This window comes from Callorhinus ursinus, unplaced genomic scaffold, assembly GCF_003265705.2.
Source record: "Callorhinus ursinus isolate GAN/ISIS: 27379988/994484 unplaced genomic scaffold, GSC_fseal_2.0 scaffold30, whole genome shotgun sequence".
Lineage (NCBI taxonomy): Eukaryota > Metazoa > Chordata > Mammalia > Carnivora > Otariidae > Callorhinus > Callorhinus ursinus.
Window position 1 is genome coordinate 556694 of NW_027397092.1, and position 23837 is coordinate 580530.

General features: G+C 38.9%; 1 long non-coding RNA gene across 1 annotated transcript; it reads right to left on the bottom strand.

Moving 5' to 3' along the window:
- Positions 1–361: 361 nt before the first annotated feature.
- On the bottom strand, positions 362–23585 carry LOC141370262 (uncharacterized). The gene is made up of 4 exons (XR_012374161.1): positions 23374–23585; positions 12240–12370; positions 691–756; positions 362–461 (listed from the first exon to the last, which is right to left on the bottom strand). It is a non-coding gene; the product is annotated as an uncharacterized lncRNA (long non-coding RNA).
- Between the last annotated feature and the right edge of the window lie 252 nt (positions 23586–23837).

Sequence of the window (23837 nt, forward strand, 5' to 3'; positions counted from 1 at the left end):
GCCTGTACCCAGAATGCTTTGTAACAGTTGTACTATTCAATAAATTGCATAGACAGTGGAAAAAGCTTACAAATACAGAAAAACACCAAGAAGAGAATTTAAAGTACTAGTAATTCTATCCCCAGAGTGAAGACATAATGAGAGTGATTTCTCTCCTCTGTCCTGATAGCAGGGATTTTTAATCTTGAGCCACCTTTCATATTGGCTTTGCTTTGTTTTTTTCATTTCAACATAATCTTCCCTTTTAATCCCTGTCTTTACTTTTAATATGGTCTCCTTTTTGTACTGTATATATGAGGCAGATGCGTAAGACTATTTTTATTTAAAATCGGTATCGTAGATGGGAGCATGGGCTTCTGAATCCAGCTGTTTCCATTCCAAGGTTTCCATTCCAAGGTTGTCCTGAGCACTTTGATGCCATGTGAACTCCAGCAGTTTCCCTTTTGTCTGAATTTTATCACCTGTAAAATGGGGAAAATTCACATACCAATGTCATAAGGCTGAACAATCATCCTAATGGGGGATGCAGGAATTAATACATGTGAAGTTCTTAGTATATTATCTGGTATTCAATAAATGTCAACTATTATGCTGGGAATTAATGGGAATTTTGCTTATGCTTTTTATAAAAATAATTTTTTCTTTGTTTTTGTCATAAGTTTTATAATGCTTATTATAAACAATACTTACCTGTATGGATTCATTCAGAAAAGAAAATACCTTCCCATAAGTCGTAGCTTCTTCCCATCCATTAATCTATCAACAAGAGTTCATAGTGTTATGTTTTTGCTATAACTGCAGTTAATACACATACATACACATGTATGCACATACAAATCCACACAATTTGTATTCATGATTTTTATTTATTTTTTTAATTTCTTTAAAGATTTTATGTATTTATTTGACAGAGAGAGAGCACAAGCAGGGGGAGCGGCAGTGGGAGAGGGAGAAGCAGACTCCCTGCTGAGCAGGGAGCCCGATGCAGGGCTGGATCCCAGGACCCTGGGATCATGACCTGAGCCAAGAGCAGATGCTTAACCAACTGAGCCACCCAGGTGCCTGTATTCATAATTTTTAAAGGGATCATACTAAATACTCTGGGCTATGAATTTCTGAGTTTTTTCACTTGGTAAATGCTAAGAACCTTTCCATATCAATATGAGACAATATGTCATTGTCTTCGTAAGGTTTTACATATTTTTTTCCTAAGGTTTATTCATATGTATTTTAAAGTTTTATTGCTGCCATACAGGAAATCTGTGAATAATGTTTTTTTTTTTTTTTTTGGTTTGGTTTGGTTTCTGTCTTATATCCAGTTCCCTTATATGATTTTCCTATTAGTTTTCTTGGTTTTGTTCAGTTTATTCTTTGGATTTTTTTTAGGTAGATATCGTATTAAGTGTAAAAAATGTAATTATGTCTCCTCCTTTCCAATATTTATAGTTTTAATTTTTTCTTATCTTGTTAACTGAAATCTCCATTATAATGTGGAAAAATTATAGATGCTATCTCCCTTATTACATTCTTGACTTTAATAGGAATGCTCCATTCATTCCAGTGCTAAGTTTGTTTGCTACAACCTTAGAGTCATACTTGATTTATCCCCTTCTTTCCTAACTCCATCTCCAAAACCAATTGGAAATATATACCAGCTTCTGGTTACTTTGCAGTATCCCTGGATCAAGCCACCGTATTTTCTTGTCTGGCACTGCATGCAGCCTGGTAAGGGCTCTGTCTGTCTACACCCTTTCTTCCTTACAATCTGTTGTTCTTTGTTAGAGTGATCCTTTGGAAATGTAAAGTACATCTTACCACTCTCGTGGTTTGGACTTTCCAGGGGTGGTAATGATATCTAGAATCAAATCCAAAGTCTTCAAGGTTCTCCACGACCTGACCCCTGACAACCTCTCCAGCCTCATATCCTGAAACTCTGTCCGCATTCTTGTTCTCAATCTTACCAAACTGGCCTTCTTGTTGTTCCTCAAGCACACCAAACAACCTTCTGCCTCTAGTCCCTTCTACTTGATGTTTCCCTCCTATAGAATGTTCTGTACCCAGATCTTCCTGTGCCTCCTTCCCACTTTATATAAATCCGTGCTCAGATACTTACTTAGAGAAGTACTTTCTGACCATCCTATCTAGAATGTCACCTCATTCATTGCTCTTGGTCCTTTTACTCAGGTTTTAATTGCCTTCCTAACAACCAAAATTACTTGACACTAAAAAAAAAAAATACTTGACATTGCATTATATAAGAATTTATTTATTGTTGTTTCTACTAGAAGGATATAAGCTCTTTAAGAGTCTTTATTTTGCTTGTTGCTTTATTATGAGTGCCCAGGACATAGCAGGTACTTGTTGTATACTATTTTTAGGATGAATGAATTAAGAGCTACAGTACTTGCTGAATGCCCCTCATGGAAAGTCACACTTATATTATTACATTATTAAAGACTTTGAATTCAAATATCAGTTCTTCTCAAAAACTGTTTCTGCCTCATTTGTCTTTCTCCTTCTTCTGGAACTCAAAGTAATATATGTTAGACCACATTATTTCAATGTGCCTTATCCTGTCCAGTAGTGTGTCCCATATTTTTGTCTCTCCACACTTCCTTCCAGCTGGTTTCTTCTGATTGATCTTCTGGTTTATTCATTTTCTCTTCAGTGGTGTTAAAAACATCTACTGAGTTCTTAATTTCATTATTGTATTTTTCAGTTCTATAACTTCTAGCTATTTTCCAAATCTTCCATGTCAGATTTTACTTTTTCCGATACTTTATTGACATACTTAAATTCAGTTTATATCTCATTGATCATAGCCACTAAAACTGCGTTAGTTTCTACATCTGACAATGGTGTATAAACATGGACTTTTTTCTCTCGTCTATGGTTTGTAATGATTTTGACTATTGTTGTTAGCTGGAAATTTTATTTGAAAAATTATTTTTGAGATAGAATGTGGGATTTAGAATGAATCTTCTACCAGAGAGGAATTTTGTTTTTTCAAGACAGGTACCTAAGAGTGAAAGCAGTATGGAATTAAGGGTTGCAGATTTTCTGGGCAACCTCATTGACCTGCCAAAGTACTGCAACTTAAGAATGTAGTCTTGGGTTATCTGGGTGGCTCAAGCAGTTAAGTGTCTGCCTTCGGCTCAGGTCATGGTCCTGGAGTCCGGGATCGAGCCCAGCATTTGGCTCCCTGCTCAGTGGGGCGTCTGTTTCTCCCTCTGCTTCTCACCTCACTCGTGCTCTCTCTCAAATAAATTTTAAAAATCTAAAAAAAAAAAAGAGTGTAGCTCTTTCACTCTACCACAAGTAGAGTGTTTGCTACATTAGTAGCTTTTGGTAGGCACTAAATTTAGACCTGTCCTTCCAGCTCCTGAAATTTCCACAGAAGATCTGCTTGCCTTTAAGCCCTTTCCCCAAGAATAGGGAAGTTGCTGTAAAGGTGACACCTAGGGAATGGGGAATATTATTCAGGGTACTGACTCCTGGTGTCCTTAGCACCTCCCTCCTTCTCAATTTAAAGAACTCCAGCTCTCTGATGCTTCACCTACGCAGGCAAATACGCCTGAAAAGGAGGTCTCTAGTGCATCTCTTTTTGCTTTATCCTCTCAGCGAGAAATTTGCTATCTTGTTGGGACTTCAATGTTAATTAAGATCTTTCATTGCTCTTTACCAACCATTTTAGTGGCCCTCAACAAAGGGTTAGTGCAAATTATCTAGTCTGCCATTATCAAAACTAGAAGCCTATGTGTTTGCTTCTGTGCATGTGTTAATAATTAGACTTGTTTTAAAACTGATTTCCAGTACCAGTCCTATTTCATTACAAGGAATGATTTTTCTGTTTGTGCAGTTTGCTATTCTTTTAAATTGTGAATTTTCATCATATGTGTCATGATTTTTCACTGGCCACTCACTGAAAACAGATCTAGACAGTTGAGTGTTGTTAACTGATGAGGTCTCCATCTGTAGTCCTGTTGGCCTTCATCCCAGTATGGTTTGAAATCTTCGTGGGTGTGTTCGATGAACATAGGCAGGTATGTCTCAGCATGAGAAAATGCATTCACTACATGAATTTATGGATGAACTTCACCCCGAAGTTCTGGGCAGTTATACCAGCAGTGGGCAAAAAGATGGACATTTCCCATGTTTGGCGCTAACTGGCAGTGCAAAGGATAGGTTGGTGTTCCCCTGTATCACCATCTCACATTTACGTTTTCCACGGGCTTTGAAGACTGTTAAGAATGTGGACACTGATACCACACTACCTGAGTTTGAATCCCTGTCCTGCACTTAGTAGTTGTGTGATCTGAGCCACATAATTTATTCTCTCTATATTTCAAATTCCTAATGTCTTAAGTGGGGATAATAATAGTACCTACCTAATTGGGTAATAATGAAATTAATGTAAATGAATTAATATATATAAAACAATTAGATGACACATGGCATTTATGGTAATAAATGCTCAATAAATTTTAGTTTTTTTATGTCCATATGTAAGCTTTTAACACATATATCTAAGCTCCTTTATCAGTATCTAAACATAAGAATGAAATATTTTCACTTCTTCAAAGTATTAGAGTACACTGAGCACCACAATTCTAGATCTTTCTGGATAATAGAAAAAAAGTTTTAGTATTTATTCTTTTCATGTCAAATTATTATACTCTAGAATATTCTCTTCAAATTTCTTTATTGTTGGCTTTTGTTAATAAAGTTACATTTAATTAATTAGATAACTGGCCCTTGGAAGTTTTTCTTTTTAGTGGAAGTGATCTGATTTTGGCATCTAACAGAAAGGGCTACATTTTATTGAGTATGGCTATCCTCGTCTTCTGATGGTAAGAATGTTGAAGTCTGGGAAATTTTAAATAACCAATTCACTTATAAGTAGATTAAAAAGTTAAAAGTTTTAGTTGAGGGGCACCTGGCTGACTCAGTTGGTGGAGCATATGACTCTTGATCTCAGGGTTGTGAATTCAAGCCCCACGTTGGGCATAGAGATAATTTAAAAAATAAATTAATAAAAATGTAAATGTATAATCTGGGAAAAAAGGTAAAAATATTTTTTAAAAAAGGAACATCCATGATCAGATGAATAATATCAGTAGAGCTGGAAATTGTGAGAAATAATCAAATGGAAATGCTAGAAATTATGGAGAGATGTAATAAGGTTAAAAGAGGTCATAAGGATAGGGGCCCTGATCCAGTGGGATTGGTGTCTTTATGAGGGATACCAAGAAGCTCACTCTCCCCTTATCTCTACACATGCACCAAGGAGAGGACTCCTGAGGACACAGTGAGAAGGCAGTTGTCTACAAACCAGGAAGAGAGCCCTCACCAGAAACCAACCATGCCGGCACCTTGATCTCAGACTTCTGGCCTCCAGAACCATGAGGACATATGTTTCTATTGCTTAACTCCTTGGGCTTTTTCTGTTATGGCAGCCTGAGTGGACTCATACAGTTGGGTAGAAGATACGGATAGTTCCAATTAGGGGGGAAACCTGGAACAGATCCATGAAAGCAAGAATAATGGTGGTCTGGGAGAGTATGTAGAAGTGGATGAGCATTTCAAGAACATAAAAACAGGACTGTGGTAATTAAGGAAGAATCTGAAAAATAATGATAAACAAATGAGGCCATTTCATGGAAGTTGTTAAATGCCATACTAAGGAACCTGGATTTTTTCCTAAAAAAGTAGATGAGAATTAGGTAGTGGATTCACAAAGTGATGTTTATGGGTTTATTATTATTATTGTTATTATTGTTTTGAATCAACAGTTGCAGGTTGTATGGATGATAAGTTTGTTGTGGACATAAATTGAGGGTGAGGAGATCACTAGGAAATTGTTTTAGTCTTCCGGGTAACAAATGGTCAAGTCTGAAATTACTACATTATACAGAAAAAGATGGAAAGGGCTGAAATAAGTCTAAATATTCTTGTGTAAGTAAGATAATGACTCAGTGTTCTCCTAGGTGAAATTTAAGAGACAGATGTAAGGGATTTGTTGCAGGCAGGGATGGATCCTGATTTGTAGGAGCCTGAAGCATATACAGTTTGGGGGACACAAAGTAATGCAAAATTGTAAAAACTTGCTAGGCCTCACCCAGTTTAGCTTCATGATAAATCCACCTGCAATGGCAAATTTTATACGAGCATCTCAGGGCAGATCATCTGCCACCCACAGAGCTGGAGTTTATAGGGACAGGGCTGTGTTAGGGAGGAAGAGAGTAGATTCCGTTGTGGACATCCTCACATAGACAGGTAGAGAAGTAGTTAGAGATGTTTGCAAGGGTCCTCAACAAACTAGTCTTAAGTTTGTGAAATCTGACTTTCAAGAATAAGTATATTTATTTAGGAGTCGTCAGAGAATCCATTAGAAATTGAACCTAAGAAAAATAATTAGATCACCCAGAGAAGATATAAAGACTGATAAAGGGAGAAAAGGAGAGTTTGAAATTCTGAGGGAGACTAACATTTCAGCATAGGCAGACGAAATGCAAAAACAGTTAACACTTCAGTTCAGTGTTCTAGATACAAAGGCCTGAACAATAGCCATGCAAAGGAAATTGGTGGGGGCGGGAGGGGGGTGTTGTTTCAGAGCTTTTAGTTGGCCAATAGAACTAGCAGGACAGCTTGACAAGGGAGGGAGTGAACTAAAGATGATCATGAGTTTCTAGTGCTTGGGCAAGTTGATTAGATGAAATTGTCGTTTACTAATATGGGGAGCTGGAAGAACAGTTTTAGGAAAAAAAAAGATTACTTTGAAGTGCCTCTAGAATATCAGGATAGAAATGTCTGTTAGCAGTTGGCAATACATCCAGCAATTTCTGATTTGGGGCTAGATATTATCTTTGTCTTTGTACTGACATGTAAAGAAAAAACAGAAGTTCCAAAATGTTCTATCACTTGTCTGGTGTTGCATAGTAACTGGAGCTCCTACAGATGGTGAGCTCAGAATCATCAGGCACTTAGTGGTATTCTAAGCTTTAAGAGCAGGGAAAGTTACTGGAAGAATATTCAGAAGATGCCCACAGACAGAATCCTGGGGAAGACCCAGGGCCAAGAAAGGAAGGAGTGAAGAGCCAGCCTAAAAGCAGTTACTCTCTGTTCCCCTGTTCCCTCACTCCTTGGCAACCATCAGTTTACTTTGCCTCCCTGGGTGCATTTATTCTGGATATTCCATACAAATGATATTATACAGTACGTGACTGTTTGCGTCTGGGTTCTTAGCATACTGTTTTCAAGGTTTATTCAAGGTGTATCACTTCTTCATTCCTTTTGGTGGCTGAATAATATTCTATTCTGTGTATATACCACAATGTGTTTACTTATTCATCCATTAATGGACATTTGGGTTGTTTCCACCTTTTAGCTATTACAAATAGAGCTGCTATGAATGTGTGTGTGTGTGTGTGTTTGTGTGTGTGTATTTGTTTTGTTTGTTTAAATACTTGTGTTCAAGTATTTGGGTGATAGGGCGCCTGGGTGGCTCAGTTGGTTAAGCGACTGCCTTCGGCTCAGGTCATGATCCCGGAGTCCCGCGATCGAGTCCCACATCGGGCTCCCTGCTCGGCAGGGAGTCTGCTCCTCCCTCTGACCCTCTTCCCTCTCGTGCTCTCTATCTCTCATTCTCTCTCTCTCAAATAAATAAATAAAATCTTTAAAAAAAAAAAGTATTTGGGTGATATACCTAGGAGAAGTATTGGTTCATGTGGTAATTCTATGCTTAATGTTTTGAGAATTCCCAAACTGTTTTTCACATAGAGTGAACCACTTTACATTCTCACCAGTAATGTATAAGGGTTCTAATTTCTTCACATTCTTGCCAACACTTCTTATATCTTTATTTTTTATTTATGTGTGTATATATATATATATATATTTAAAGATTTTATTTATTTATTTGAGAGAAAGAGAGAGAATAAGCAGGGAGAGTGGGAGAGGGAGAAGCAGGCTCCCCACTGATCAGGGAGCTCAATGCGGGGCTCAATCCCAGGACCCTGGGATCATGACCTGAGCCGAAGGCAGACGCTTAATGACTGAGCCACCCAGGCATCCCAAGTTTTGTCTTTTTTTATTGAGTTGTACATGTTCTTTATATTCTGGAGATCAAACCCTTGTCAGGTATGTGATTTACAAATACTTTTTATCTAACATTTAGGTTGTCTTTTTATTTATTTATAATGTCCTTTCGGGCACAAAATTTTAAATTGATGAAATCCAATTTATCAATTTTTTTTTTTTTTTGGTCATTACGGGTGTGTTTGGTGTTATATCTAAGAACCCACTGCTAAACCAAGGTCATGAAGATTTACTCCTATATTTTTTACTCCTGTATATTTTTACTCCCATATGTTTTTAGCTCTTTATTTAGGCTTTTCCATTAATTTTATATATGGTGTGAGGTAGGGGTCCAACTTCATTCTTTTGCACATGGATATACAGTTGTCCCAGTACCATTTGTTGAAAAGACTAATCTTTCCCCATTGAATGGTCTTGGTGCTCTTGTTGAAAATCAGTTGGGCATAGAGGCATGGGTTTATTTCTAGATTCTCAATCTCCTTTATTGGCCTGTATATCTACCCTTATGCCAGTAGCACACTGTTTTGATTACTATAAATTTGTAATAAGTTTTGAAATCAGGAGGGAATCCTCCAACTTTGTTCTTCTTTTACAAGATTGTTTTGACTATTTGACCAGTTTCAAGATTGGTCAAGGGACATTGTCCTGTGGTTTTCTTATCTCATGGTACCTTTGTCTGCCTTTGGTATCAGGCTAATACCAGGCTCATAGAATGAGTTAGCAAGTGGTGCCTCCTGCTCTGCTATTTTGGAATAGTTTGAGAGAGAGATTAATTCTTTTTTTATATGTTTGGTAGAAATCACCAGTGAAGCCTGTTGTGGACGTTTCCTAGCTGGCAGGTTGATTACTATCTCTTTACTTCTTATAGGTATGTTCACATTTTCTGTTCCTTTCCAAACTGATTTTGAAAATTTGTATATTTCTAGGACTTTCTGTTCATCTACATTGTCTAATTCGTTTACAATTACTTATAGTATTCTCTTGTGCTTTTTATTTCTGTAAGGTTAGTAGACATATCTCCACTTTCATTTCTGATTTTCACTTTGTACATCCCTTTCGTCTTTTTGTAGTCTAGTTAAAAATTTATCAGTTGTGTTGATCTTTTTAAAGAATTCACTTTGGCTTTCATTGATTCTCTCTGTTACTTTTCTGTTTTCCAGTTCATATATCTCCACTCTCCATTTTATCATTTGCTTTTTTCTGTCAGCCTTGGTTTTAGTTTGCTCTTCTTTTTCTAGTTCCTGAGGGTGTAGAGTCAGGTGATTGATTTGAGATGTTTCTCTCTGTATATGTAGGCATTTACAGCTATGAATTCCCTCAGATCATTGCTTTGGCCACATCCCACAAGTTTGGGTAATGCTGCATTTCTGTTCTCATTTGTTTCTGTTTTCTAATTTCCCTTGTGATTTCTTCTGTGACCTATTGATTATTTAAGGCTGTGTTGTCAAATTTTTGCATATTTATCAATTTATCTTTCTGTCACTGATTTCTAGCGTTGTTCCATTGCTGTAGGACAAGATACTTTGTATGGTTACAATCCTTTTAAAGTTATTGAGATTGTTTCATGGCCTAACAAATGGTCTGTGCTGGGGAATGTTCCATGTGCACTTGAGAAGAATGTGCATTCTGTTATAATTAGCTATAGCTACGTTTTTGTGCATAAAATAAGATATTGAAGTATAAAGGAAAACTGAGAATACAGGTATTAAAATACGTTCAAATGTGTGATATAGCAATATATGGGATTTTAAATTAAAATCTTGAATAAATTACCAGAATCTCAAAGTGGTAATCTACATAAAAAATAGTTCAAGATAACTATATAACCTAATGTGATATAAAAATGTCTGTCATGTTTGTTGGTGACAATATAATAGGTTCATAATTAAAGGAAATAATACAATTCAGTTAAAGGTTAGTGAAAATAAAGATGCTATTTTTTTCCCCCCACTCAAGCTCACAGACACATGAAATTCTATCCCCAGGCCCTCTGGAGGCCTATGGACCATCAGTGAATGGCTTGTTTAATGGGTTTGTCCTTGAGTTTGAAAAAGAAAAAAAGAAAGTATGTACCAAGCCATTGAGTAAATGTTGTTTTCTGAGGTTAAAAGAAATGGGCAGGCTCAAACAGCCCCTTCCACAGTCATCTCTGGCCCGGAGAAGAAACTTAATGTTCTCTTCTGGTGGCATCTTGGGCCCAAACTGGAATTAAGTGATGCAAGTCCATCTCAGTGTCATGATGGAAGGAAGAGGCTGAAACTCAGTCTGATGTCACCGCTTATACTTAAAAAATAGCTCTGGGGACAAACCTTGAGGTATTTAGTAAGACTAGAAAAGAAAGTCTTATTTCTGAGGCTTAATTAGTGTTAGTAAAGCACCAAGAGGTCTCTATAGAAATGGTCTTGGGTAAGAGCAAATTGGTGTTTTTAATTATTGTCATTAAAAATGAATATTTACAGGAAGTTGGGCTGAAGGCCATCTGGCCCAAGCACACTCCTAAGGGAGGCCATCAAGCACTGAAAGGGGAGGGGGAGCATGGTGCAGCATGGATGGAGTTATTTATAGCTTCTCAAGGCTCTAGTTTATGTCAGCGACTGGAAAGGGCATTTAAAAGTTTAGGAAGCATCAAGACAGTAGGAAGAATTAATGGGTATTTTTTTCTTAATTTTTGAGAAACATTTTCATACTTTAACATCATCATGTGATGGTATATTTTTCCTTCTTTTCTTCCCTGTATATCATGTTCATTCTTTCTTTAACTGAAAGATGTGGTCTTGGCGGGTCATTTTATGTCAGTGGCTCTCTGTGAATTATATTTCCTCCTTAGCTACTTCCTTGGTATTATACTGATGGAAGAGTTAGTACTGGTGTAGTTGTGAAGGATTTGGATTCTTCTTAAGCATAACTAATCCATGATTTCAATGAAGCAAAATGACAGTTTTAAATAGTGATTCTTTTATTTGTACTTCTTTTTTATTGTTTTATTGTTCTATTTATTTATTTATTTTTATTATGTTCAATTAGCTGACATATAATACATCATTAGTTTTTGATGTAGTGTTCAACAATTCATTAGTTGCATCTAACACCCAGTGTGGATGGAACTGGAGGGGATTAGGCTAAGTGAAATAAGTCAGGCAGAGAAAGACAATTATCATATGGTTTCACTCATTGTGGACCACAAGGAATAGTGCAAAATGACACTTTAAATACAGGATTACATTTTAAGGTGTTAACTTTATTAGTGAGATCATATCTTTTGTCTGCATTTCTTAATTATTACAAAATATTATTTATTTATTAAAAAACAAAGAAAAAAAGAATGGTTGGATATTATCCTGTACCATTAATCTGTCATAACAGATTGGCAAGAGAATAAGACCTAATGATAGTAGAATTTTGGTGAAAGAGAACCCTCTCCTAATTTGTTGTTGGGGAAATAACTTGATATAACACTTTTGGTAAGAAATTTGCAGTTTATTTCAAGAGCCTTAAAATAGTCATACTATTATACTTCATAATTCGATTTCTGAGAATGCATCCTGAAAAATAATGATAAATGCAGCGAAGGTATTTCTGTGCAAATATATTCACCAGAGCATTATATATGAAATTAAAAATGGAAACAATTGTTGGATTATATAAAGGATGTAATATTTATTTGGTCATTAAAGATAATCTGCATTATTTATAATAACATGGAAAATGTTGAAGTATTTGTATAGAATCTAACAAGTGAGGCATGTTAGCACAGTGGGAAGCATAAGCCCTTAGCTATGTACTTGGGCAAGTTGCTGAACCTGAGTCTCAGTTTCTCTCTAGGTAAAATGGGAATGACAGAACAGCAAAATGACATAACTCCTTTGTATCACGACCATGAAGGTTAGGACTTAGTATATGAAACAATACCTGGCACAGAGTTAGTATTATTATCATCATCACCATAAGCTTGTCACAGTAAGACTCAGGGAAAAAAGCCAGTAGACACTAGCAAAGAATACATGTTCCTTAATGTGGATAAAGGATCCCATTTACTGCACAGAGATGGCTCTGCTTGACAAGAGACACAGAAGTACTCCAATTCACTGGGCCAAGCTTTCTTTGCCTTCCACTTCCACAAAGACCAGTGCCCACCAGCTCACCAGCTACAAAGCAGAGCTGCAATGCCAGCACACTCCCAAGTGATCACCAGATCAAAAGTTGAATCTGCATCTGTTTTCCAGCTGTATATTCCCCCCAGCAGCTCCAAGCTTTAGGGTTGGGAAGCTTATTCCTGCAATTACATAGTAAGTGAATAAACCAGCATGAGAAATTATGATAGAAAAATCATCACAAATATGCTTTAAGAAATTATCCTGATTGAAACCAAAAATCAAATTAAAGAAACCATTTGTGCCCGAAAGTTGTTCTTGGGTAGAAAGATTTATTTTGTCCTTTTCCAAATTTTCTGTTTTCCAGATTTCTGTACTTTGAACATACCACCTACTAACTAGAAGGAATGACTGGTAAATGTTTCTTGTATCACATGTGATGCTTCTTCCATGGACTCACTTCAGGTATATAGCGTTTTTCATGAGGAATTTCTGTAATAAGTTGGCAAGATGTAACCAAGCCACATTTGATCAGTTGGAAGTATCAGAGACACCTGATCAAACCTGAATAACAGAGGGAATTTATTAGTAATTAATCCAGAGGGTGAAGGTTAATTTAATGGCATAGTAATGCCACCAAGAACCCTCTCCTTCCCTCTCTCATTCTTTTTTGTATTGTTTTTTTGGTATCTCTCTTTACATTAGTTTGGAAAGGCTAAGGCTGCCTCCTCTCTACCTGTTAGCAGGGGCCAGGACTACACCCTTCCTCATTCAGATATCATGATTGGACCAACTCAGGTCACGTGGGAGAATATCACACACTAATTGACTGAGTTTCATGCTCCTTCTTGAATCAAATCTGAGCCAAAAAAAGGTAAGATATCCTGATTGGTTCAGAATGCAGTCCAAATTTGCTTATCTAACAAGCCCCCCTCCCCCCGTTTCCAAATGTGGAACAATTTTTGAAAATGGTGAAAAGCTTAAACCCAGACTTTTGTGAGGTTGTTATCTTCCACCCTTCATCATTGCCCTGTACACGGGGCCATGTTGGAAAGGAATCTCTGCTAGAGGGCCTCCAGTTTCCTGGGCTGTACCCTAAGAGCCTGGAGGTGATTCATATAAGCATGGGGTTTTGTTGGCCACCCTATTCCCGTTACTCAGCCCTCTTAACCTTCTTCATAGTCAATATTTCCTGCCTTTGTTACATGACGATCAGTTCTTTATCTAATATCTTATTTTTGGACAAACCTTAAGGCCTCTTCCTTCAGGCTCTGGCTCTTGGTTTTCCAAGCAAAGTTTTGAAAATTCCCCAACCTTTTTCACTCTCTTGCTGGGCCTCTTTCATTCAAAAGTGACTTTCAGAACTGTTGTCTCTACCCACTATAGGTTTTTTAAAATTTGCATTTGGAGTTTAAAAGCCTGGAAATCAACTCTTGGTTCTCACTGAGTTCTTTTCAGTCTTTTCTTCCCTGGAGCAATTGACCTCAGTCTTGAAGTCTAGATTTAATTGCAAAAGGGCTTTAGGGTAAAATACAGGCTTTAAAGCAATTACATTAAGAAATATTTTAAAACATTGTCTTGCTGCCATAATAAATGCCAAGAATCAAGCAGATATTAAACACTATAGGGGTTTAAAGAAAAGAGAAATTTAGTTCTAGCAAGGGAAATCAGATATTATTCCCACAAGTAGTGGGACCTGAGCTAATTCTTGAAGAATGAGTACAAATTTGATAAGAAGAAAAGGAAAAGAGAAATGGAGTTATATTTGGTGGCTTGCAATGGATTATAAAGGAGAATATTCTCTGTGATGAGCCCCTCCTTCAGCAGAGCTCAGGCAGGAGTTGATCCATATATTTGTAGGTATAGTTATTGATTACAAATGTCATTTCCCTCAAGAGAGTACTGGTTTTAGTCCATTTGGGCTGCTATAATAAAATACAATAGACTGGGTAACTTATAAATGAGAAAATTTACTTCTCACAATTCTGGAGGTTGAGAAGTCCAAAATTAAGGGGTCAGCAGATTTGGTGTCTGGTGAGAGCCCACTTCTTTGTTTGTAGAGGGCTCTTTTTGCTCTGTGTCCTTACATAGCTGAATGGGTTAGTAAGCTCTCTGAGGTCTCTTACAAGGTTGCTAATCCCATTCATGACGCTCCACCCTCATGACCTAATCACTTCCCAAAGTCCCCACCTCCAAATACCTGCACAGCAAGAGTTAGGTTTCAACTCAGGAACTTCGGAGGGACACAAAAATTGAATCTAAGAATTCTCATCGCCTTCAGAAAGTATTTATAAAGTACATAATTGTTTTCCAAGCTCAGTTAGTTCTCTTCATTTCCATGCTTCCTTTTGTTACCCAGTCCTGTTTGCATGATTGCATGGGACTACACCTGTGCCTCTCAACATGGGGGAGTCAGGAAATCTTCTTTTCATTTTCCTTTAGATGATAATGTAAAACAACAGCAACTGGGAAGTAAATGTCCTATTTTTAGTGATGATTCACAGTAGAAGGGTTTTTTCAAAAAGTAAAATTTTAGTTTCTTGAATCGGTGTCTTTTTTTTTTTTTTATGTATTTACTTTGTTTCAGCCTGCAACGTGTGGACTATTCTTGAAGGTCCTCCCGTTCCTATGTAAATAAGTTCTCTAAAGAGTATCTTCTACCAGGAACTGCTCTTACTGATTCCTACAGTTGAAATCGCAACTTTACTGTTTGTTAGCTCTGTAACCCTGCTCATTTATTTAACCTCTCTGTGTCCTCTTCTGTAAAATGGGAATGATGAACCTAACTGACTGTTTCTTGAAAGGATTAAATGAGAAAACTATGTAAAGCCTGGTAGCCCCTTTCATTATGATTAGAATTATTGGATGGCACAAGAGAAATTTCTGTATTGTTATTTCCCTCATCTTATGTCTGCTGAGGGTGTGTTTCTTGGAGGCATTCCTCCATTTACAAAAAGCTTTCTTGTAATCTGTTTCCACTCTAATGAAACACCCTGTTGGTAGACATGGAGTTGCCCTTCTCCTGGTCTTGCTGATGGTACTGAGAGTGGTAGCATTCCCAGCTCCCCACAGACCATGCTTTCTTCATAGCTGCCTCCTGAGACACCTGCACTGAGCTCCCAGGCTCCCAGACACAACGTGACATTGGCTGCAGGCAACACTCCTCAGCATGACAGGAAGCTGAGTCCTCTTTAGCTTCTTGGCTGAGAAGTTATTCCATGGAAACCTACAGAAGGGGGAAGAACTGATCCACTCAGCATGGGACAGATTTGAGCCCACAGGGTAACAGTCTGGCAAAATTTTTCTGCTGGAGCGAAACCAAATTTGCTTATTTGACTGAAGATATATTACAGCTAACATTTGTTAAGTCACTAGTAGAAGTAAAACACTTTATATTATCTCTAACACTTCCTTGAAAAAGTCCTTGCAAAGTAGGAATCACTATTTTAGATTTGAGCATACTGATACTCAGCATTATGTAGCACCCCAAAATATTACAGTCCACATTTGTCAAGCTTTAAAGAAGTCTCTTTGCACCTGCCTAAGAATTGGAGTATGTCCATTGGAACTGCTTTAGATGGAGGAGAGGATGCTGATAGTGCTCTTGGCTGGGTGCTGTTGTCCCCATAGTGCCTCCTTTTTGCACTATTGAACTTGAGTCATGCTTGACCTTGCATAGTTATTAGCAGTTCATTTTGTAAGTAACTTACATCTCCCCCTAAAAGGTAAATTCCTTGTGGATTGAGATCTTGTCTATATTTCTTGATGTATTTCGCCATATCTAACACAACACCGTGAACATTTGTTCGTTCCAAACATAGTTACTTAGAACCTACTTCATTCAAAGTACTGTATTTGGTAGATGCTGCTATAGAAAAAGTATACAGATACAAGGTCCCTGGTCACAAAGAGGTTTTAATCTGTTTTTTTTTTAATTATGTTATGTTAATCGCCATACATTACATCGTTAGTTTTTGATGTAGTGTTCCCTGATTCATTGTTTGCGTATAATACCCAGTGCTCCATTCAATATGTGCCCTCTTTAATACCCATCACCAGGCTAACCCATCCCCCAATCCCCTTCACCTCTAGAACCTTCAGTTTGTTTCTCAGAGTCCATAGTCTCTCATGGTTCATCTCCCCCTCTGACTTCCCACCCTTCATTTTTCCCTTCCTACTATCTTTTTTTTAAAACATACAATGTGTTATTTATTTCAGAGGTACAGGTCTGTGATTCATCAGTATTACACAATTCACAGTGCTCACCATAGCACATACCCTCCCCAATGTCTATCACCCAGCCACCCCATCCCTCCCACCCCCCAACACTCCAGTAACCCTCAGTTTGTTTTCTGAGATTAAGAATTCCTCATATCAGTGAGATCATATGATACAAGCCTTTCTCTGCTTGACTTATTTCACTTAGCATAATACCCTCTAGTTCCAGCCACGTCATTGCAAATGGCAAGATTTTGTGTTTTTTGATGGCTGCATTATATTCCATTGTATATATATACCATATCTTCTTTATCCATTCCTCTGTTGATGGATATCTTGGCTCTTTCCATAGTTTCGTTATTGTGGACATTGCTGCTATAAACATTGGGTTGCACGTACCCCTTTGGATCACTACATTTGTATCTTTGGGGTAAATACCCAGTAGTGCAATTGCTGGGTTGTAGGGTAGCTCTATTTTCAACTTTTTGAGGAACCTGTTTTCCATGTGGCTGCTGTCCATACTGTTTTCCAGAGTGGCTGCACCAGCTTGCATTCCCAACAACAGTGTAGGAGGGTTCTCCTTTCTCCGCATCCCCCCCAACATCTGTCGTTTCCTGACTTGTTAATTTTAGCCATTCTGACTGGTGTGAGGTAGTATCTCTTTGAGGTTTGATTTGGATTTCCCTGATGCCGAGCGATGTTGAGCACTTTTTCATGTGTCTGTTGGCCATTTGGATGTCTTCTTTGGAAAAATGTCTGTTCATGTCTTCTGCCCATTTCTTGATTGGATTATTTGTTCTTTGGGTGTTGAGTTTGATAAGTTCTTTATAGATTTTGGGTACTAGCCCTTTATCTGATATGTCACTTGCAAATATCTTCTCCCATTCTGTCGGTTGTCTTTTGGTTTTGTTGACTGTTTCCTTTGCTGTGCAAAAGCTTTTTATCTTGATGAAGTCCCACTAGTTCATTTTTGCCCTTGCTTCCCTTGCCTTTGGCGAGGTTTCTAGGAAGAAGTTGTAGCTGAGGTCGAAGAGGTTGCTGCCTGTGTTCTCCTCTAGGATTTTGATGGACTCCTGTCTCACATTGAGGTCTTTCATCCATTTTGAGTTTATTTTTGTGTGTGGTGTAAGGAAATGGTCCAGTTTCATTCTTCTGCATGTGGCTGTCCAATTTTCGCAACACCATTTGTTGAAGAGACTGTCTTTTTTCCATTGGACATTCTTTCCTGCTTTGTCGAAGATTAGTTGACCATAGAGTTGAGGGCCCATTTCTGGGCTCTCTATTCTGTTCCATTGATCTCTGTGTCTGTTTTTGTGCCAGTAAAAGAGGTTTTAATCTAGTAGTAGAGGAACTGAGGCAATTAGAATAATAGTCATAATAGAAGAAATAGAAGAAGATGAAAGGTATTAACTTTTGGAAGTCATTAGAAGAATGAGAAGGGATTGTTGACAAAGACAGGCAAAATAAATGGCAGGATGTACATAGAATTTTATTTTATTTATTGTACATTGAATTCCCCTGAGAGAAAAGACAATGAGAGGACACTTCTGCAGGCCTTGAGACTCTACCATTGCATCTGAGAGTTCTGAGCATCTAGACTGATGCTGAGTATTCTGGAAGGTTTGTGCTTTTTGCCGTCAGGTCACTGCAGGCAATTCTCAGCAAGCCTGGGTTTGGGACAAGTGTCTCTGAGGTAGGTCAGCAATACAACTGCTCTCAAAAGGATAAACAAGTTACCTAAGCATTTGTTACTCTGCACTTCAGGAACCACATTAGTTAGACTCAGAAGGTGAAGGATAACAGACAAGCCACTGCGGAATTTCAGATGTGAGATGGAAGACTTGTACATGGAAAGAGCTAGAAGAGGCACCATACACAACAGGCAGGCGGGTAGGACCATCTCACGCAAAGCACAGAGGCAGTAAACTTGGATATATGTCAATGTACTGGAACCAGTTTGCCAAAAAGTCCATTCAATTTGGCATACTGGCCATGGGGCCAGTTGACTTCTGGTGAATTGGCTTGCTTTGGGAAATCTTGGGACATATATAAAAAGGGAGAAGAGATGAACCAAACAATATTAATTGCTCTCCTACTAGGTTATCAGACGCTGTGCTCAGGGCTTTGTATACATCATCGTAGTTCACCGTTCCAGCAAGGCTTTATGGTAGTTATTAATTATACTGTTTTTCAGATGAGAGAAAGAAAATGAACAGTATTGTTTATCAAATATAGAGAGTAAAGGTTAGGCTTGAGATCTCTCAGTCACTTAGAGAGCTAAGGTTTGAACACAGATTTTTTGGTTTTAACACTCTGTGATTTCTACTTCCACACGCAGCCCAATTTGTGTTAAAGTAGAAGTTATGAGGGGAAATTGGTGGGAAAAGGTTTAGAAAGGCAGGCAGAGACCAGAGCTTGAATACTAAGCCAAGGATATTGAAACTGAGAACTGGGAACCACTAATTCAATGGCAGAAAGTGACATTTCCTTATTTGTGCTTTAAGAAAATTAATCTTCTAATGAGTGTGCACAGTATCTGAGAGACCCTTTAAGAACCTATTGCAAGAACTACTGTATTGTAAGAAATAAGAACCTAGCTAGGGTTACAATGAAAATTGGTAGGATAAAACAAATTTAAAAGGGGTAGAATGGCAAGTCAATAGAAATTGGGATTTGATTGGATCTAGGGCACTAGAAAAAGAGAAGAGATTAAGACATAATATGTGTATTGTCATTGAGTGAAGCCACTATCCAGAGCACACTCAGGAGAAAGGTTGATGTGTTGTATTTTTGACATTGAGAATTAGAGCTATCAATTGTGTATGAAAGCAGAGAAATCCTTCTGGTAGATGGAAATTTGTGACTTGCCCTTGGAAAAAGTTTTGGCTGAGATATGATTTAGGAGTCGTTTGCATAAAAAGAAAGTAAAGAAGAGCAGTGCCAAACACTGTTATATACTTCATTTTGAATAAAATTACTTAGGAAGGAAAGTATAGTCAGAAAAGAAGAGTTGGGCTGAGGGCTAAGCCTCTGAGTACATTCAGTCAATGAAGAGGATCCCCAGAGGGAGAAGGATTGGTCATGGAAGGAGGAGAGACAGAAGACAACACTGATCTTCAGAGGACAGTGGCAAGAAAGGACAGTGGGGAAAAAAATAGGACCAAATTTCAGAAAGCTCAAGAAAGCTAAGCCTGAATACCATTTCCTATTTTAGTGAACAAAGAAGTCACTGGTAATGTGTTAAAAAATGAGGTGCTATGGAATGAAGGCCAGGAAAGCGATGCAGCCAGAGGTTATGGAGTGGGTAGATGATTAGCTATGAGGAAGGAGGGTCAACCAAAATAAACTCCTCTTTCCAGAATGATGGTTGTAAAAGAAAATGAAAGAGAGAGCCAGAAATCCAGAGCAACAACAAATATGAGAGGAAGCTTGATGAGCCATATCTTGTGAGAGGAAGTGACCCAGGGGTAGCCTTCATTTTTTTTTTTTTTTTTTTTTTTACTATCACGGCCATTTCATTCATGAATCCATTGGAATAGCTGAGAAAAGATACTGATAGGCATCTACAAGGAATGTTCTCTGCTGGACATTAAGATGGAACACAAAAATCCATTCTCTGTTCCCACTGCCATAGATCCATCTACGTATTTCTTCGGCAGAATTTCTTGTCTCCAGTTCTCCAGTAATATCCATCCATTCCAGGCCCTTGGACAGCCAGCCAAGCCATTCACCATTGTCTAGGAGACCATACATAGCCACACTCAAGCCATGTTTTTCCCATACAAAATGAACAACCGAGCATAGTGATCAAAGTTGTACCCACCGGAAGAATTTCTCTTCATCACTGTCCTTTAGAGCTACCCCCGGAGCGGGGCTATAGACAACAGCTGTCTCTTTTCAGCTAGTGATACCATATTGAGCCAACCCATCTAGGAAGCGGGCTTGAGGATTTCCTCTGCCAGCACTTAGTTGTAGGGAACTTCTCAGGAGGCCATACGTGTGAGTTGGTGGAAAGGAGTTGGTGCAACAGAAGCAGATGTTAGGGGCATCTGGGCCATCTTATCGTGCAGTGTTTTTAGGCCTTTTGGACCCATTCAGACTTAACCATGAATATGCCATTTCCAACATACTCATCCCAATTAAGGATCTGCCCACACTTAATGATTTTGGTGAATTTTATCATAACAGCTCATGATGGGAACTCTGGTCACACAGTCACTTGGTGACCCATAATCAAGTGCTTCATCAAAACCAGGGCCATATGGCATGCCTGAAGCTTGTATAGCGCCTTCAGAATCTAATGAGACCCACCAAGTGCCATGGCTCTTATTTAGTATGAGAATGTTGAGGTGTAACCTTTTGTCTTTTACCTTGGGGAAGATGTCCCAGCAAGCCACAGACCACTGGACTCCCAAAGTATTAACCTAAGTAAGCACGTCCTGAATTTTTTTGAGATTGCCTCAGTCAGGGTATAATCATGATGCAGAAACAGAATAATTTGAACAGGACAAGTGTAATATCAGGAATTATTAGCTATAATAGGAGAATAACTATAAGGGCTTAGAGAAAACTCTCAAGAATACCCTAGGGTTGAAGGAGAAAATGCAAGGAAGGACCTAACTTGCCAAGGCTGAGATTCAAATCATTGGAATACATGTGGTTGCTGCGCACTGCATAGCAGAGAATTTGCTGGTTTGCCCAGGCCGTAGATGGCTCACAGTTGGTGGGCAAGCAGGAAATGTCTCTCTGGATGCAAGTAAGGCTGGTGGGTGGCCTCACAGAAGGCGTCAGTCTTAGGAGCCTGCTCAACATCGGGAAGGCCAGGAAACAAGGATCCAGGTTCCAGATGGGTGTAGGCTGGTGGGTGGGCTGACAAGAGTAGTCAGGACATTAGGAGCCTTTCTTACCAGCAGGGGACCAGAAGGCCCAGGGTGCTTATGCTTACATCCAGGGGGCTCCGCGAGGTGGTCATTGGACCAAGACTGTGATGGCAAGCTCCCCAACAGATTGTGTGCTCTGGGATTGCAGCTGTGGCAAGGCATCTCTGGATGTTCCTACACATGCATTTCTGCTCACGGCAGAGCAGGAGTGAGAAGCAGCAAAGCAACAGCATACCTGAACCAAGGAGGGAAGCCCCTTTCCTTTGTCGAGTCCTCCAGTGCCCTCTATTGGCAAATTGGATATTATGCTCAGTGCAAAGGAGAGGTGCTTTGAATGTTCCCAGGTTCCCATATGTTCCCACAAAAGTGGTTGATGGGTAGATTTGGAGCTGAGGAGGCATTAACTTTGTAAACGGCACAGGGATTCAATCCCCATGCTGTGGCATGCATGTTTCTATTAGGATAATGTTGTTTCCTGATCATCACACCTGACAAACACGATGTCATCAATATAGTGAAACAGCATGGTATTCTGTGGTATGTCAAGTTGAACAATGTCCCTACAGATTATATTGTGACAAAGAGTTGTCATGGCCCCGGAGCTAGACAGTGAATGTGAACTGGTCTCGGTACCACATAAAAACAGACTGCTTTTGATTCCCATACTGGTAGGGATTAAGTAAAATGTGCTCACTGGCTACATAGCCTTCACCAGATCCATGGCTACATGTCAAGTGCCAGAGTCTGCATTGATCTATCTCTCTGGTAGGATACACTTTCAGCACAGCAGCTGTGATTAAAGCTGCAATTTGGTTGGCTTTTTGGGTGCACACTATCATGCATCATAACTCCTACTGGTTTCAGGGGGCGCTTGGGTGGCTCAGTTGGTTAAGCAGCTGCCTTTGGTTCAGATCATGGTCTCAGTGTCCTGGGATCAAGCCCCGCGTTGGGCTCCCTGCTCAGCGGGGAGTTTGCTTCTCCCTCTCCCTCTGTCCCTTTCCCCCACTTGTATGCTCTCTCTCTCTTTCAAATAAATAAATAAATAAATAAATAAAATCTTTAAAACAAAAACCGCTCTTACTGGTTTTGTAGAGACTGAACAGATACATTGAATACAATGGGGAGCATTTTCATCCAGTAAGTCTTTGATAGTGGTACTAATCTCTGCAATCCCTCCTGGAGGATGTTATTATTTCTAATTTAGTATTTTAAGGCGGGGGAGCAGTTTCTGACACTTATACTTGATTGTTTCTACAAAAATGTTTTGTGCTTCACTGGTCAGAGACCAAAGTGGGAGTTCTGCTAGCTACTATTCATAGGTTGCCCAATTTATATACTAAGGGCCCAGGAAAATAACCACAGGGTGTGTCTGAGGACCCAGTAGGGATGTACTTGGGCCACATATACATTGGTGCCAGCCTTCCCTCAGTCCCCACTTAATAACAGGACTGCTAGGGCAGTGTCCACAATAGCCAAAATACGGAAAGAGCCCAGATATCCATCGACAGATGAATGGATAAAGAAGAGATCACACACACAATGGAATATTAGTCAGCCATCAAAAAAATGAAATCTTGCCATTTGTGACGTGGATGGAACCAGACGGTATTATGCTAAGCAAAATAAGTTAGTCAGAGAAAGACAAATATCATATGGTTTCATGCATATGTGGAATTTAAGAAACAATACAGATGAACATAAGGGAAGGGAAGGAAAAGTAAGATGAAAACAGAGAGGGAGGCAAACCGTAAGAGACTCTTAACTCTAGGAAACAAACTGAGGGTTGCTGGAGAGGAGGTGGGTAGGGGGATGGGGTCATTGGGTAATGGGCATTAAGGAGAGTACGTAATGGAATGAGCACTGGGTATTGTATGCAACTGATGAATAAATAATGATAAAAAATAACAGGACTGTGAGGATGCTTTGGTACCCCTCGTGTGAGTGTTAGAGTGTGTGTCCAGTGATCCTTGAAAAGAATGGATGTCTTTTCCCCATTTCAGAGTTACAGGTAAATGGCTGCAGATAGCTTTGGAGGAGGACAAGGAGAATATTTATTGTACCAATTTATGGTGGCATTGTACGATTACCTCATCAGTCACTGGGTTCTGGTTCTGTTGACTGACTCAGATCTGGAGACGGGGATGAAGGATCATGATTTCTTCCATTATAGCAACTGACATCAGAGTTCTTGTTTGTTTCTGGTTTTTTTAAAAAGGTAACACACTAGCAACTATATACATGTTGCTCCTAATACTTCTAAGTCCTATGGCTCTGATTAGCACTCTCAACTTGTGGTTCATTGTGGTAATTACATCAAGCTTGACTCTGATGGTTAAATGCCACCTACCTTCCTTCTGCCATTCTAGAATCCTGCCATCCTCATTGGCACTATGGTAGATTCTTTTATCGTAAATTCTGACCTAGAAGGGACAGCCACCACACTATGTGATTCTCAGAGATGGCAATGTGCCCTTACCAGTGCATGTTTTTATTTGCCTTAAAGAAGCAACTCTTCTCTGGGCCCTTCTGGAAAAATACTCAGGGGGCAAGT